Source organism: Macrobrachium nipponense, chromosome 6 (assembly GCF_015104395.2).
Source record: "Macrobrachium nipponense isolate FS-2020 chromosome 6, ASM1510439v2, whole genome shotgun sequence".
Taxonomy (NCBI): Eukaryota; Metazoa; Arthropoda; class Malacostraca; order Decapoda; family Palaemonidae; genus Macrobrachium; species Macrobrachium nipponense.
In genome coordinates, this window is record NC_061108.1 from 128446184 (window position 1) to 128464736 (window position 18553).

An 18553-nucleotide genomic window follows, 5' to 3' on the forward strand; every position below is an offset into this window, starting at 1 on the left:
TCTGTTGTACTTTATCATATCTTCAACAACATATTCTTCAGTTTCGTATCTGTTATTTTATCGTAACTTCAACAATATATTCTTCAGTTTCGTATCTGTTATTTTATCGTAATTTCAACAACATATTCTTCAGTTTCGTATCTGTTATTTTATCGTAACTTCAACAACATATTCTTCAGTTTCGTGTCTGTTGTATTTTTTCATAACTTCAACAAAATATTCTTCAGTTTTGTACTTGTTGTAATTTATCATAACTTCAACAAAATATTCTTCAGTTTCGTATCTGTTGTACTTTATCATAACTTCAACAAAATAATCTTCAGTTTCATATCTGTTGTACTTTATCATAACTTCAACAACATATTCTTCAATTTCGTATCTGTTGTATTTTTTCATAACTTCAACAAAATATTCTTCAGTTTCGTATCTGTTGTACTTTACCATAACTTCAACAAAATAATCTTCAGTTTCGTATCTCTTGTACTTTATCATAACTTCAACAACATATTCTTCAATTTCGTATCTGTTGTATTTTTTCATACCTTCAACAAAATATTCTCCAGTTTCTTATCTGTTGTACTTTATCATAACTTCAACAAAATATTCTTCAGTTTCGTATGTGTTGTACTTTATCATAACTTAAAGAAATATTCTTTAATTTCGTATCTGTTCTGTTGTATTTTATCATAACTTCAACAAAATATTCTTCAGTTTCGTATTTATTGTAATTTATCATATCTTCAACAAAGTATTTTTCAATTTGAGCTCAGTGCCTAAGTTTGGGACAAAATATTTTTCAATTTTGTACACCTGAGACTGTTCGTTTTTTATTTAAAAAAAATCGACGTTTTTAGTCGAAGGAGGTTTGCAAGCACAGCACTTCCGATGTGCTCACAGAGCAAGCCTTTCTGTCCGTCTGTCTGTTTGTCTGTCTGTCTGTCTGTCCGCAGAAATAAAACTACGTAGCGTTCGTGACACCAGCGGTATAATTTGTGTTGAATGGTTCCCTCCAGCTGGGGATATTTTGTCGAGACTATGAAACAGGATAAACAGATGTGAAATCTCAGGAGTGACAGGTGACCGTACATGAAGGGGGGGGGGGGGGGGGGGGGGGGCGCACAGAGTTCAGTAATTTCCTAAAGGGAGCTTCTTGGCTGTATATAAAAATAGTTAACGAATAAATAATAAGAAGGAATTCAAAATTCTTGATCATGGAGACACATTTTAATATATTGTCAGTTTATCTAGTGTTTTACACCTGGTTCCAGCGCAGGAATGAGGTTATGTCAATAGACAGTAATAGATTAGCGGACATACAAATGTAAGGTAATAAATGAAAAATTATATAAAAGAAAAATGTAATAACCTGCATTAATGGGTTAATGTTTCTGTTACATAATAAATCAAGCTTTGTTTGGTAGGTGAAAAAAAAAGAGCCGTATTCTACGGTAATCCCCAACTAGACTAAACCAGTTATCTTTTCCTACCGGAATGATGGAGCAAACATATAAATAAGTTGATTGCTTCGTTACTCCGTGGCTCATTGCTTGCGGTGCTTTGAGCTCTATAAAAAGGGAAATACAGGGTATCCATAAAGTCCCAGTACCATTCTTGGCAATAAATACTTTTAATGGTACTGGGACTTTATGGACACCCTGTATATGCAGTAAATAATTTTTTTTTTTATTATTGTTGAGACTTCATTCCAGTATTCGATTTTTTCATTGGCTAAATATAAGGCGGCTTCTCGCTCTTCCGTTTGATTAAAAGCAACTGGACCGGATAAATGGTACATGATAATACTTTGACGCAAGTTTGAGTGCGCAGCTTACGCAGAATTATATACTTTCTGGTCGTAATCCTGACTACAAAAGTGTGTGTTCGAAACTCGGTACATATCCGCTCTATAACTAAGCATGCTACAGACTCGTGAACAATAAATGTTCACGAATCTGTGTAAGTTTATCTGCGTGAAGCTTTGGCTCTGTAAGTACAGCATTACTTAAAAAGGAACAGATGGCTCTTTCCCAGTTTTTACTCACTTTTATGACAAGGGCATGTCTATATAGTTATGGCTTAATTGTGCTGCAATACAAGCATTAACCCCCGTAGGGTGGGGTAGTGCCGTCAGTGGACCTCAAGCGGTGCACTGTAGGCACTACTTAAGGTTCTTTGCAGCGTGCCTTCGGCCCCTAGCTGCAACCCCTTTCGCTCCTTTTATTGTACATCCTTTCATATTCTCTTTCTTCATCTCATTCTCCACCCTCTCCTAACACTTGATTCATAGTGCAACTATTTTGAGGTTTTCCTCCTGTTACACCTTTCAAACCTATTACTGTCAATTTCCATTTCAGCGCTGAATGACCTCATAGGTCCCAGTGCTTGGCCTTTGGCCTAAATTCTAGTGTTTTCAACTCAACGAACATTAACATTTCGCGGTTTCTTTTGACGCAGTGTTCTTTCAACCTGAGGTGATGACGCACTGTTAATGTTAACGTTAGTATTTTATTATAGTTTATGAAAGGCGGTATTGGTGTTGGGGCGTTCAGTTTTTATAATAACAAATAAGCAGGATAGAAAATTCGTATCCGTAGACACAGATGTGGTAACATCCACGTCCAGGAAATTTTATTTCAGAAAAGTTTATTCTCACTAAACAGTAATTTGTGAAGAAAATTACTTTTAAAATGCCCGGAAGGAACTGATGGAGAAAGCATGCCGAACAAGAAACTCACGTCTGTCGAGAATTTTGTGTTTAAGAGATATAAGGGTCGGAAAGCGAATACACTTTAGTTGGTCTTAGATTGGCGCATTTTAAAATTCGCGCCTTACCTTATCTCATTCGAATTCTAAAGCCCTAAAACACGTACGTACGTGTTTTGTTATAGGTATGCATGGCTGAACTTACAAATAATACGTAGCTATATACGTACACACATATAATATATATATATATATATATATATATATATATATATATATATATATATATATATAGATAATATATATATATATATATATATATATATATATATATTATATATATATATATATATATATATATATATATATATCTATATATATATATATATATATATATATATCTATAATATATATATCTATATATATATATATATATATATATATATATATATATATATATATATATATATATATATATGTATATTATGTGTGTGATCGTATATAGCTACGTATTATTTGTAAGTTCAGCCATCCATACCTATAACAAAACACGTTTGCGTTTTAGAGCTTTAGAATTCGCATGATATATATATATATATATATATATATATATATATTATATATATATATATATATATATCATATGTTTATATGCGCGTGCACCCGCTGGCATATATATATTTCAGATACATCCCATTTTCCTTCAAGCAAGCAAGGAAACATTCCTTGCTTTGCCATAAGCCCTCCCTTTCCTCCCATCCCAGTGACCACATGTTACATATACATATATATATCTCCCCTGGAACAATTAAAACGTTGACCGCGGGTTCAGTCGGCTGGAATCTCAAAAGGCGCACAAATCGAAGTCTGGATTTGATCCAGAAGGGAAACTCGGAATTCATTTGAAGATTCGATTTTTATGGAATTCGGACCGACGCCATTTGGTGGGTATAAGAAGGTAAGAAGAAGGTGGTCTTAAGAGAGTTTACAGGTAGCCGGTATGGTACCTGGAATGCGTTTGGTGTAGGGGGAGGGTGGGGAGGCAGAGGGTATTTCACACCTTCCCTGGAATACATTACCGCGGGCATTGGCGTTCGGGAATGCAACGATTGAATGGGTATCACGGAAAGCGCCGGGATTCCAGCGACCCTTGACCAGGGAGTGAGAGAGAGAGAGAGAGAGGGTATACCGAGTGTATAAATTGGAATAGCTGGGAGAGGGTTCAAAGGTATAAATGGGTATACAAGGAAGGAAAAGGTTTCCTTCGTTGAAGGGCGTCGGGGGGAAGAGTCTTGGAATGCTCTCGTTTCTTTGACTCCGAAGGTGAGATTCAGGCCAGGTGTTGAAAGGGAAATTTATTGGCCGGCATAAATATTTTCCAGGTGAGCGCTTGCCTGGAATGTGGGTATTTATTTATTTCGATTTTTATTTTTTTTTTACCGCATCTAAAATATATCTTATGTATCACTGTTATGTACAAGATTATATTTATAAATATAGATTTTGTACATTACCTAATTTTTTTTAACAGAATAAATTCTTTCTAAGTCTCTCAGAATAGGATAATTAGGCAGTAAGATTTGCTTTCAATTTCTAAATCTGGTCTTGCTACATGTATTACGTGTAGTTTTTTAAAACGATAAGATTAGCAAAATTCGGTGATGTTTGGCTGCGTTTGTAATATTGTTTGATTATACCAGTCAAAATAGCCACAGATACATACAGGTTGTCCAATAAGGACCTGTTACCATTACAAGTATTCATTGTATATATATATATATATATATATATATATATATATATATATATATATATATACATATATATATATGCATATGTATAATGTATATATACATATATATATATATATAATATGTGTATGTATATATACTATTATATATATGATAGTTATATTATATATATATATATATATATATATATATATATATATATTATATATATACACAATGAATACTTGTAATGGTACCAGGTCTTTATGGACAATCCTGTATATATCTGTGGCTATTTTGACTGGTATAATCAAACAATATTACAAAACGCAGCCCAAACATCACCGAATTTTGCTAATCTTATCGTTTTAAAAAAGCTTACACGTAATACATGTAGCAAAACCAGATTTAGAAATTGAAAAGCAAATTGAAATGCTTTAATATATACATATAGATTAATATATATATATATATATAATATATATATTATATAAATATATATATATATGATATATATATATATGTATGTATGTATGTATATATGTATGTATATATAATTATAATATAGATATATGATATATATATATATTATGTATATTATGTATATTGTTATATATACTATATATATATACATGTGGAACGTGTGTTTGTTAATATATTATATATATAATATATAGAATATATAGTATATATATATATATATATATATTTATATATATTATATATATACAGAATGTAATATTTTTTCCATTTTGACTGCTATAATCAACTGAATTTGACCAATGAATAATTTTAATTGTTGATCATGTTTGTGATTTTTCGTATAACACTAGTCTTTTACAGTGAATTTTCAAGCTGTGTTTTTTCCATTAAAATTGAATTTTGAAGCTGTGATTTTTTATTTATTTATTTAGTATATTTATTTATTTATTTATTTATTTATTTATTTACTTTTTTTTTTAACCTGTGACGAACTCACCGCCTTTTTCATTCTTTCCCGAGTTGCATAACCTGCCGACAAGGCTGAACTGTTATTAACACTGGTTTATTAATAGGGAAGGCATATTTTTGGCATCCCATCCCGTCTCGATTTTTCTTACTATGAAATTAATTTTAAATTTATTAAATTTTTTTCATTATTGTCTGTCTCCCCGAAAGCTCGGCATAAAAATATTGTACACAAAATGTAAAAGATTTATCCTTATACTGGTGTGAAAAAAAGCTCTATTCATAATGATATTGTCGATAGTATATATATATATATATATATATATATATATATATATATATATACGTACGTCTATATTATACCTTGGTCAGGTTTCAGGTTCACTGCTTTTTTATTGACTCGACTTGGTCTCTCTCTCTCTCTCTCGTCCTCTCTCATGCTCTTCTCCTATCCTTCTTTCATCTCTCTCTTCACTTCTTCTCCTCTCATTTTTTGTTTCAAAACTTTTTAGGATGACCTAGTGAAGATATTTTCTGAAATAATAAAGTCTCTCTCTCTCTCTCTCTCTCTCTCTCTCTCTCTCTCTCTCTCTCTCTCTCTCTCACACACATTGAAGTTCACACTACGAAACACTCAAAGTCGAATGATTGTTTTTACCTTACTCTAATTATTTGGCTCTCTTCTCTCTCTCTCTCTCTCTCTCTCTCTCTCTCTCTCTCTCCATTCTCTCTCTCCATCTTATCAGGAATGCATTGAGGTGCGATCAATGAAATTCCCGAAGCAAGATGACCATCGTAGCCAGATCAGTCTCCCCCCCATGTATGTAAGAAAAGGGACCCCAGATATTCTACCTGTTTATTAAATACAAAAGCTGCCGTCTTCTTTCCGTTTCGTCTCCCCTTCTCTCTTCTCCCTCTCCTCCCCCCCCCGCCCTTCCCCCTACATTGTGCATTCCCCCACGCCCCCATTTCTATCCTCTTGTCTTCTCCTGCGGGTCCTGGGGACTCTCCTTCTGCTGCATTGTCCATTCCGAAGGACTGATGCTGAGACGATAAGGCCAAAGTTCCTTGGGCATGGCAGGTTCGTTCCGATTTTTGGGGCACGGGGCACTGTGTGTGTCTGTCTGTGTCTGTCTGTTGGCGCTTCTTGTTTTTGGATCCAGAATTTTCGTCTTATGTTGGTGCCTCTTGTTTTTGGATACAGAAATCCTTTTTTTTTTTCTCGTAACTTGCTGAATATTGCTAAACTACCCTTTCTTTATGTGTAATGCATTTGTCTTCGTTTTATTAGAAGTAGTATTAGATAAAGCCAGCTTTGTACTGGCACGGGCTCTTGCCTTCCAGTAGCCCGGTAATATTTTTTTTCTTTTTAATCTGAATTAATTTATTATATTTCTTGTGTATGGCTCCGCTTCTCCTATATTAAGTTTTCCTCCTCTCTCTTCTTCGCTTATGGACATCCTATTTCTGTGGAAACCAGCTAGGCAAGTTACCAGGAAATTGCGTTTGAATAAAATGTAAACAAACCAATTTTCCCTTAAGCTCAGTTGCTTGTGGAACTTGCAGTATCAGTACGAAAAGCAGCTTACTAAAAAAATATAGAATTTTGCGTTACGTAGGAAAGTGGGGGAAGGTGAGGAAAGTGCGCCTGTTATTAGAAACAATTAGAATGAACTGAAGTGATTGAACTGAAGTTCCATGAGTATCGATGTACGTGTCTAAGGTGGTTTTGTGTTTACCAGTAGAATACCTACTAGTGTTCCACCAGCCCCAAGATTTTTTTTTTTTTTTTTTTTTCTTTTTTGGGGGGAGCGGGTTCATACCCCTGGGTTAGGTTAGGTTGGGTTATGTTAGGATAGTTTTTAGTAACGCAAAGGTTATTTGGGCGTGGGAAACATAAGGAGATTATTTTATTTTCAAGAAGATTCTAGTATAGTTAGTTTTTAAGATATGGCGTCCCGCTTTTTCGGGGAAGGTTCGGTACTCGGTTACAGTTCGGTTATATGCTTCCCGATCGAGAATCGGGAATATGCTTCCCCGTTGGGAATATGCTTCCCCGTTGGGAATATACTTCCCTGTCGGGAATATGCTTCCCTGTCGGGAATATGCTTCCCCGTCGTGAATATGCTTTCCCGTCGGGAATATGGTTCCTCGGTAGAGAATATGGTTCTTCTGTCGGGAATATACTTCCCGGTCGGGAATATGCTTCCCGGACTCGGTGGTATCCGTCGTAAGGACTGATGGTCGGTTAACTAGACGCACAAATTGCAAATCCGTAAACCAGAACAAAACTTCGAAACTTACTGATAAAACGTATTTGCTTGAGGCCTTGCTTGGTAGAAAACGTATTTGCTTGAGGCCTTGCTTGGTAGAAATATATTTCCAAGAAATATTTAAACAAGAAAAAAAAGAACGACAATATTCTAAAGCAGCCTTGTAAAAAAAAAAAATTAAATATTGCTGACTACGAACCTGGAATGTAACGTATAAAATGAATGTCATCTGCCACCTTATCTTCCTACCATATTTCTTCGTCAATAGGTTTTACCCGTATTCAGATTTCTTATAATTAATTCCACGATATGTTCCCTGTCTATAATTTGAAGAATTTTACATAAAATCTCATTAAAAGCTTTCACACGAATTGAAGATGAATACTTTGCAAGTAATCGAACTACCACAATTATCAGCCATTAGCATTTTTTTATAGTTGGTTCTAGTATTATTAGTAATGGAATTACGATTGATCACTATGATTTGCGTAATAAGATTTTCATACACGATTTCCTGCATTTAAAATTTTTTTTTATTTATTTATTTATTATTATTATTATTTTTTTTTTTTTTTTGCTCTATCACAGTCCTCCAATTCGACTGGGTGGTATTATAGTGTGGGGTTCCGGGTTGCATCCTGCCTCCTTAGGAGTCCATTACTTTTCTTCCTATGTGTGCCGTTTCTAGGATCACACTCTTCTGCATGAGTCCTGGAGCTACTTCAGCCTCTAGTTTTTCTAGATTCCTTTTCAGGGATCTTGGGATCGTGCCTAGTGCTCCTATGATTATGGGTACGATTTCCCAATGGCATATCCCATATCCTTATTCTATTTTCAGGGTCTTGATACTTATCCATTTTTCTCCCTCTTTCTCTTCAACTCTGGTGTCCCATGGTATTGCGACATCAATGAGTGATACTTTCTTCTTGACTTTGTTGTTATTATTATTATTATTATTATTATTATTATTATTATTATTATTATTATTATATACTTTTAAACTTCTTCCCCCTCCTCCTCCTCCAGGAGGCTGGAATTCAACCCCCCTCTACACACACACACACACACACACACACACACACAACCAAGAGCGGCAGCCCGCTCCCGCCGCCCGCCAGAGCAAATTCGGAATAAAAAGGAAAATACGGGACAGGCGCCCTTTTGAAGACGCTCGATTCCCGAAGAATGGTGCGCAGCCAATAAAGAGAGCGCGGCGGGATGACCTCAATGGAGCTTCAAAGGACCCGTCCGGTGACCGAAAAGTCTCTCTCTCTCTCTCTCTCTCTCTCTCTCTCTCTCTCTCTCTCCGTCGTGTCGGTCTGTCTCACAAGGGAAAGACCGAACACTTTTTCCTTGTGTGCGGAGAAAATGGTCTTTGTTTGTTTATAGGCAACTCTGCGTAGGAAGAAGGTGTCTTTGGTGAGCTGTGGATTCAATCGTATGTGTTTGTTTGTTTGTATTTGTGCATGCATTCAGTATTTTCCTTGGTGTATATATTAATATCTAGACTGTAATATTAATATAATATATGCCCTGGTGAAACGGAATGTTAATATAGGTGTGCTTATGTTAGATACTTCTGTTGATAAAGAGATAGTGATTCATTTACTACAATTATCATTATATATACATTTTATATATTATGTATATATAATGATAATTGTAGTAAATGAATCAATATTTCCTTATTAACATACGTATGTATGTATATATATATATATATATATATATAATATATATATATATATATATATATATATATATATATACGTGATTGTCTGCGTTCAATTAAATTTCAAGACTCCGAAAAGTAATATTTCATGTTTCATTCCAATTACCTCTCTCTCTCTCTCTCTCTTCCTTTTGTATATTTATATTCCCTGCATTTTGCTGTCAGGAAATTTCAGCCGACAATTAGTAAAGAAAAATTTCATTCCAGTCAACCATTCCTACATTTTATTCTTCCCCCCTTCCATTCCAGTAAGGTTTGTTCCTAGGAATCACCTATGGGCTGTTCTATGAGCAAAAGCCCCGTGCTGGCATAAGGCCAGCTTAATCTTCAACTACGAAACGCCTCCCAGAGGAGGTCGTGCGTTGCATTACTAACCTGATACTAATATTCTTGTATTTCGATACATTTTTATCTAATTTATCTATTTATTATTTTGTTTTTTTATTTTTTTATGAGTTAGATCTCTTTTTTTCTGTATTTCCCTTTACTTCCTCTTACTTCTTCCTAATGAACACCATATTCTTTGGAAGTTTGAATTTGAAGTCACTGGCCTCTTTTGCTTTGGTCCATATGAATAGGTTTTATCTACTAAAAAATAATAATAATAATAATAATAATAATAATAATAATAATAATAATAATAATAAGGAATAAGGGATACCAACAGAACAAACTATTCGGAACCAACCAGAAAAGACTATACAGCCAACTAAGCAGGGGAAGAAAGACACCACCAGAAATTCCTGAAGCCGAACCAAGTTAAGAGACTCTGGGAAAACATATGGAGAAATCCGGTATCACACAACAAACATGCAACATGGCTCCAGGAAGTCAAGGAAGAAGAAACAGGGAGAATAATAAAACAAAGATTCACAGACATCACGACAGACACAGTCAGACACCAACTAAAGGGAAAATGCCAAACTGGAAAGCCCCAAGGTCCCGATGAAGTCCATGGATACTGGCTCAAAAACAAAAAAAAAAAAAACTTCCAAGGCCCTACACCCACGAATAGCAGAACAACTCCAGCATTGTATCTCAAATCACCAAGCACCCAAATGGATGACCACAGGAAGAACATCCTTAGTACAAAAAGACAAGAGTAAGGGAAATATAGCCAGTAACTACAGGCCTATCACCTGCCTACCAATAATGCCGGAAGTTACTAACAGGTATCATCAGTGAAAGGCTATTACAACTACCTAGAGGAGACAAACACCAATCCCCCACCAACAGAAAGGCTGCAGAAGGAAGTGTAGGGGCACAAAAGACCAGCTCCTGATAGACAAAATGGTAATGAAGAACAGTAGGAGAAGGAAAACCAACCTAACGCATGGCATGGATAGACTATAAGAAAGCCTTCGACATGATACCACACACATGGCTAATAGAATGCCTGAAAATATATGGGGCAGAGGAAAATACCATCAGCTTCCTCAAAAATACAATGCGCAACTGGAATACAATACTTACAAGCTCTGGAATAAGACTAGCAGAGGTTAATATCAGGAGAGGGATCTTCCAGGGCGACTCACTGTCCCCACTACTCTTCGTAGTAGCCATGATTCCCATGACAAAAGTACTACAGAAGATGGATGCGGGTACCAACTCAAGAAAAGAGGCAACAGAATCAACCATCTGATGTTCATGGACGACATCAAGCTGTATGGTAAGAGCATCAAGGAAATAGATACCCTAATCCAGACTGTAAGAATTGTATCTGGGGACATCAGGATGGAGTTTGGAATAGAAAAATGCGCCTTAGTCAACATACAAAAAGGCAAGAGTAACGAGAACTGAAGGGATAAAGCTACAGATGGGAGCAACATCACAATAGATGAGACAGGATACAAATACCTGGGAATAATGGAAAAGGAGGAGATATAAAAACACCAAGAGATGAAGGACACGATCAGGAAAGAATATATGCAGAGACTCAAGGCGATAACTCAAGTCAAAACTCAACGCCGGAAATATGATAAAAGCCATAAACACATGGGCAGTGCCAGTAATCAGATACAGCGCAGGAATAGTGGAATGGACGAAGGCAGAACTCCGCAGCATAGATCAGAAAACCAGGAAACATATGACAATACACAAAGCACTACACCCAAGAGCAAATACGGACAGACTATACCATAAACACGAAAGGAAGGAGGGAGGGGAGAGGGACTACTAAGTATAGAGGACTGCGTTAACATCGAAAACAGACACTGGGGCAATATCTAAAAACCAGTGAAGACGAGCAGTGGCTAAGAGTGCATGGGAAGAAGGACTAATAAAAGTAGACGAAAGACCCAGAAATATACAGAGACAGGAGAAAGACAGAAAGAACTGAGGACTGGCACAACAAACCAATGCACGGACAATACATGAGACAGACTAAAGAACTAGCCAGCGATGACAATTGGCAATGGCTACAGAGGGGAGAGCTAAAAGAAGGAAACTGAAGGAATGATAACAGCGGCACAAGATCAGGCCCTAAGAACCAGATATGTCAAAGTACGATAGACGGAAATAACATCTCTCCCATATGTAGGAAGTGCAATACGAAAAATGAAACCATAAACCACATAGCAAGTGAATGCCCGGCACTTGCACAGAACCCAGTACAAAAAGAGGCATGATTCAGTGGCAAAAGCCCTCCACTGGAGCCTGTGCAAGAAACATCAGCTACCTTGCAGTAATAAGTGGTACGAGCACCAACCTGAGGGAGTGATAGAAAACGATCAGGCAAAGATCCTCTGGGACTATGGTATCAGAACGGATAGGGTGATACGTGCAAACAGACCAGACGTGACGTTGATTGACAAAGTCAAGAAGAAAGTATCACTCATTGATGTCGCAATACCATGGGACACCAGAGTTGAAGAGAAAGAGAGGGAAAAAATGGATAAGTATCAAGATCTGAAAATAGAAATAGAAGGATATGGGATATGCCAGTGGAAATCGTACCCATAATCATAGGAGCACTAGGCACGATCCCAAGATCCCTGAAAAGGAATCTAGAAAAACTAGAGGCTGAAGTAGCTCCAGGACTCATGCAGAAGAGTGTGATCCTAGAAACGGCACACATAGTAAGAAGAGTGATGGACTCCTAAGGGGGGCAGGATGCAACCCGGAACCCCACACTATAAATACCACCCAGTCGAATTGGAGGACTGTGATAGAGCAAAAAAAAAAAAAAAAAAAAAAAAAAAAAAAAAAAAAAAAAAAAAAAAAAAAAAAAATAATAATAATAATAATAATAATAATAATAATAATAATAATGATAATAATAATGATAATGATAATGACAATAATAATAATAATAATAATAATAATAAAACTAAATTGTGTATTAATTTTGAAAAAGAGAAAATTCAGGTCTTGAAAAACAATACTAACAACAACAACAACAACAACAACAATAATAGTAATAATAATAATAACAATAATAATAATAATAATAATAATAATAAAATAATATAATTTGTGTATTCATTTTGAAAAAGATAAAATCCAGGTCTTGAAAAAATACTAACAACAACAACAATAATAATAATAATAATAATAATAATAATAATAATAATAAAATAATAATAATAATAATAATTTGTGTATTCATTTTGAATAAGAGAAAATCCAGGTCTAGAACAAATACTAAGCAAAAAAAAGGAAAATTAATAATAAGTAAAAAAATAATTAGAAGAAGAAATGAAAGAATATTGAGAGAGGAAGAAAAGCTTTTACCCTCTCAAGGACCAACATAAAGCACTTACTCTTAGTCCCCTAGCTGCAACCATCCTGATTCGTTTTACTGTACCTCCGTTCGTATTCTCTTTCCTCCATCTTACTTTCCACACACACACACATACCCACAGTTGATTCATAGGGCAACTGCGAGGTTTTCCTGAATTGCCTCATAGGTCCCAGTGCTTGGCCTTTTTAGAGCCTATGTTTTTTATTCCATTTATATTCAAATTCTGTTTGAGAATCCTTACTTGAATGGGAACTTTTTGATATATTTGAGATTCATCGTCTTGATGAGAATTGTCGAGATTATTAAGGGAGGTCTTACCTTAATGGGAACTATATATAAATAATTTAGGATTCTTTACCTTAATGGGACCTGTCTTAATGGAATTTTTATTAATTTTATCAGCGTTTTTTTTTTATCAGTTTCTTTCTGGGACGGTCCCAGCGCCATTTGCATCATTCTGGTAAAGTGTAGCATTCCTCTGATTAGTTATTATTGTTTACTCCAATTAACATGTCACGTTGTTATTAGTTATCCATGTATTCGTCAATTTTGTAATGGTTTTTATATGCATTGACTTTCCTTGGATTTTTTCTGTTTTGTCCATTTTTCATACCTATTTCTGTGTTAAATCTACATATCATCATGCTTAATTCTCTCTCTCTCTCTCTCTCTCTCTCTCTCTCTCTCTCTCTCTCTCTCTCTCATCATACCTCTTTTTGTGTTAAATCTATTGATCACTATATTTAAATAATTCTCTCTCTCTCTCTCTCTCTCTCATCATACCATTTTTTGTGTTAAAATTTACTGATCACCATCCTTAATTCCTCTCCTCTCTCTCTCTCTCTCTTCTCTCTCTCTCCTCCTTCTCTCTCTCTCTCTCCTCCTGTAAATCTACGATCACCATCCGTCTCCTCTCTCTCTCTTTCTCTCTCTCTCTCTCTTCTTTCTTGCGGCTATTCTCTCTCTCCTCATCTCTCTCTCTCTCTCTCTCTCCTCTCTCTCTCTCTCTCTCTCTCTCTCTCTCCATTGTCTCCTGAGGAGGCGGGGTATGAAAATATTATCACTGACCGAAAGTCTTTGTGGAGCTGAGAATACCTGGTGGAAGGAGACGGCGGAGGACAGCAGCAGGATCTCTAGGATCACAGGATGCCGGGAGATCCTACTTCTTCTACTTCTTCTTCTTCTCTCCTTTAACTCTCCATCACCGTCTCACCTGTCATCTTCAAGGAAGGAGGGCAAAGAGAGGGAGGAGGAGGAGGAGGAAGAGGGGGAGGAGGTTGTTGTGTACTTTGGCAGAGAGAGAGAGAGAGGAGGTAAAGGGAAGAATGGGTTTAAACCCCGCGTTTGTTTGTAATTGGGAGATTCTTCGGGGACCGAAGATCAAGAGAGGAGGGAAGAGAAAGAAGGGGATAAGAGGCTGGCGTCCCGCTGAGGTGTCGGAAGCGTGTATCAAGGAGATGGGGCGAGGGGAGTGGGGGGGGGGTTGTTGGGGTCTATGGAGGAACACGGGTCCCAGATGAAACAAACCTGATGGACTGATAGATTATAGAATGGGATACCTTAAAAAAATAAAAAAATGCAAGCCTTGGAGACCCTCGGAGCCCTGATAGTATGATCAATGCTTTGATAATTAGTCGATGCACTTACTAGATAGATGGGATAGCTTTAAAAAAAATTGGATACCCTCAAAAATTGAAAATTAAAATAAAAAATAGAAGACCCTCTTGGCCCTGTTAGAATGATCAATGACTTGATGATTAGTCGGCTGTGCTCGAGTGATTACGGAGAAAATAAATGAGTCTTTGGTTTAGTTTGGTTGATTTTTGAGTCTTGGCGAAGTTATGATGATATACGCAACCGGCAAGTCACCTTATTACTTCGTTAGGTGATGTCTCTTGTGGATTTTCTTGAGAACTTGGCTAAGAATATGTCAAATGGAGCTGTTTTCATTTATTGTCTAATTGTTGTCTCTCTCTCTCTCTCTCTCTCTCTCTCTCTCTCTATCGTTCATACTTGCTACGATATATATATATATATATATATATATATATATATATATATATATATATATATATATTGTGTGTATGTATGTGTGTGTACGTATGTATATACTACCTGCTAATAAACACACACTTTATTTTAGCAGCTGTATGAAACAACACCAGTCAATTCTTCGGAAAGAAAGAAAACAACACAACAAAGAAGTCGATCCTTTGTCACTATCACCTTGCCAGCAAAATATCTTGGAGGTCTCCCCCATCCCCCACCCTCTCCCCAGTTGATGGTAACCCCCTCTCCTCCCTCTCCCCTGCCAACCCACCCTCTCACTCCTTTTCTCCCATTCATAGGACCTCTTGGGCAGGTGACAATGGGCTCACGCCTTGTTATCACCTGAACTCGCCGAGACTTCGCTTTTGACCGAGGCCACCAGTTTCGACACTGATCAGAGATTGGCATCTGTGCGTGAGGACTGTTTTGCTACTGTGATTGTGATGCCTATTTTCTGTTTTTTTTTTTTTTTATTATTTTTTACATTTTTTTTCATATACTAGTAATAGTCATTATCAGTGAAGGTTTTTTTTTTGTTTTTTTTTTTTTTTTTTTTTTTTTTTTTTTTTGTGTACCTCAGGAGTATCATTTTCTGTGGGGGGGAGGGGGGGGTATCTGTATACTAGTCATAGTTATGTCATTATCAGTGAAATGAGCTCTTTTATTATTATTATTATTATTATTATTATTATTATTATTATTTATTATTATTATTATTTTCTCGGGAGTAGATCTGAATACTATAATAGCCATAGTCATTATAAGTGAAGCGAGCTCCTTTTATTTATTTATTTATTTTGAAGATCAGTAACAATTTTGATGATGAATCCAATTATAATTTTTTAGTTGTTAAAAATTATATACTATGAAATACATTCACATCATACGGAGAGTATCATAAAGCTAATCATAGTCACTGTCAGTTAAAGGATGTTTCATCTGTTCGAAGATCCGTAGGAATTTCGATGATAAATCCAACTATAACACTAATTCTCGAAAATAATATGAAATACATTAACAGTTTATCATTTTACTTCAAAATAGATATTTTCCCCTACTTATCTTTGAAGTCGGAGTTGGTAACAGCGCAGATGTGAGACTATGTTAATTTTTTATGTTAGTTGTAAATTCTTCCCTGGAGAACTCTATGACATTGCTTTTATACGAAACTGTTTCAGTTCATTCTGTCTAATTGTTCATTTCCCACCCACTCTCTCTCTCTCTCTCTCTCTCTCTCTCTCTCTTCTCTCTCTCTCTCTCTCTCTCCCCTGGCTCGTGAAGTCTGTTGTAGTTTGCGGTTTTTAAAATTTATCTTCATTTTTTACAAAACTAGAGCTCTTAGTCTCTCTCTCTATCTTTTTATTACCCTAATACACTGAGGATCCATCGACTGTACCACAAAGCAGTGTTTGACCTTCTTAGTTATTTGAATAGTTCCTTTAGCAAAAGTAGTCTTGGTTTTCTGTTAAAGAAAACTATTGAGATGGCTATTTTTGTCCGTCCGTCCGCGCTTTTTCTGTCCGCCCTCAGATCTTAAAAACTACTCAGGCTAGAGGGCTGCAAATTGGTATGTTGGTCATCCACCCTCCACTCATCAAACAAACCAAATTGCAGCCCTCTAGCCTCTGTAGATTTTGTTTTATTTTAAAGTTTTAAAGTTAAAGTTTAAGCCATGATCGGTGCAGGGTTGCCCCAATAACACAAGGGCCACCACCCGCGCCGTGGGCGAAATGAAAAGTTTCATGGACCGTGACTGAGTTTCATACAGCATTATATGCTGTATAGAAACTCGATTGCGCCGAAAAAGCTTGGCCGCATGTTTTACTTGTTACGTTTTTGAATGGTAGATATATATTTCACCTTTCACTTATTAGATGCGATAAAACGATTTGACAAGTGTAATTCTGAGACCGTGTAAATGAATGTTTACAACATCGTTGCAACAAATAGCGCCTCAGTGGCGTGTTCGGTCAGGTCTTGGCCTGCCATCTCGGTAGCCGAGAGTTCTATCCTCTTGCATTCCACTGTGGGGTTAGAGATGTGGTATTTCTTGGTGTTATTAGAAGTTCACATCATCGGACGTGGTTTCGGAAGCTCCACGTCCAAGCCGGTTGGTTCCCGTTTGTCTGAATAAACCATACTGGTTCCATGCAACGTAAAAACACCATACAAACAAACAAACAAATTCAAGAGGATACTGTGACACAGAGCTTATAATAAACAAAAACGCGATTTTTTAATGCCATAAAATTTCCGAGCAAATAATTTAAAATGAAGTAAATATGAAAATTCCCCGAGAGTTACGAACGCATTCATTCTTATGGGTGGGTATGAATTTTCAAATGAAAATGTAACATTGAATAAAGGAATATTTGTTATGAAGTAAAAATTCTTCACTTTTGAGTTTTTTAGGTTATTCATTCAGTTATTGCACGTGAAGACGCAGTATATATAAAATGATTGATACACACACACACACACATAGAGAGAGAGAGAGAGAGATTATAGAAATTACATGCATTGTGCATTATATGGTAAGATTCAAACCCTATTCATACACATACAAATGTGTGTGTATGTATATGTATCTATATATATATTATATATAAAAAAAAATATATAATATAACATACAATAATATATATATATATAAATATATATTATATATTACTATATAATATTATAAAAGCTTTCCTTAAGGGCTTTTGATAGGTTTTTATGAATTGATACATACTATTAAAGAACAGAACGAAAGAGAGAGAGGAGAGAGAGAGAGCTACTTGGAAACCCTCGAGCAGTGCGCTCATTGAAGCGGTTTTTACCCTAAATCAGCATCTCGGGCCAAGAATGTCCTTACCGTGGATCACCTTTCCATTGGGGTCGTTTGTACCTGCATTCTGATCCGGAGGGGTTAGAGTGGGGCCATTTGTGACTGGGGATGGGGGAGGAGGGGTAGGAGAGTTTTTTGGTGGGGTTGGGGTAGAGTGAAAAGGAGAGGAGGCTCCTCAAAGGACCTTCCTTGCATCAAAGGGCTTCCTTCTTCTGCCTGACTGTAGTCGATTGTGTAGGATCGCGGAAGGAATCTTACAAGTGGCCTCCTGCCGTCTTTGTCCGATTATGCATAACATTCTTTGGTCAGGGACTTGGTTGTTTGTTGGGGGGGGGAGGGGGGGGCGGGGGGGGGGGACTAATATCGATTGAATAGGAGGGTGAATGGCATAGATGAAGAAGAAGAAGGAGGAGGATAAGAAAAATGGAGAAGAGAAATTTATCCTTGTTGAATGCCCGTTGAATGCCCAGTTGCAGTGACAAGAAAGATAGTTAGTACCCGGAGGGTATGGGTAAGGGACTAAGAAATTGCGATTGATTGATGGAT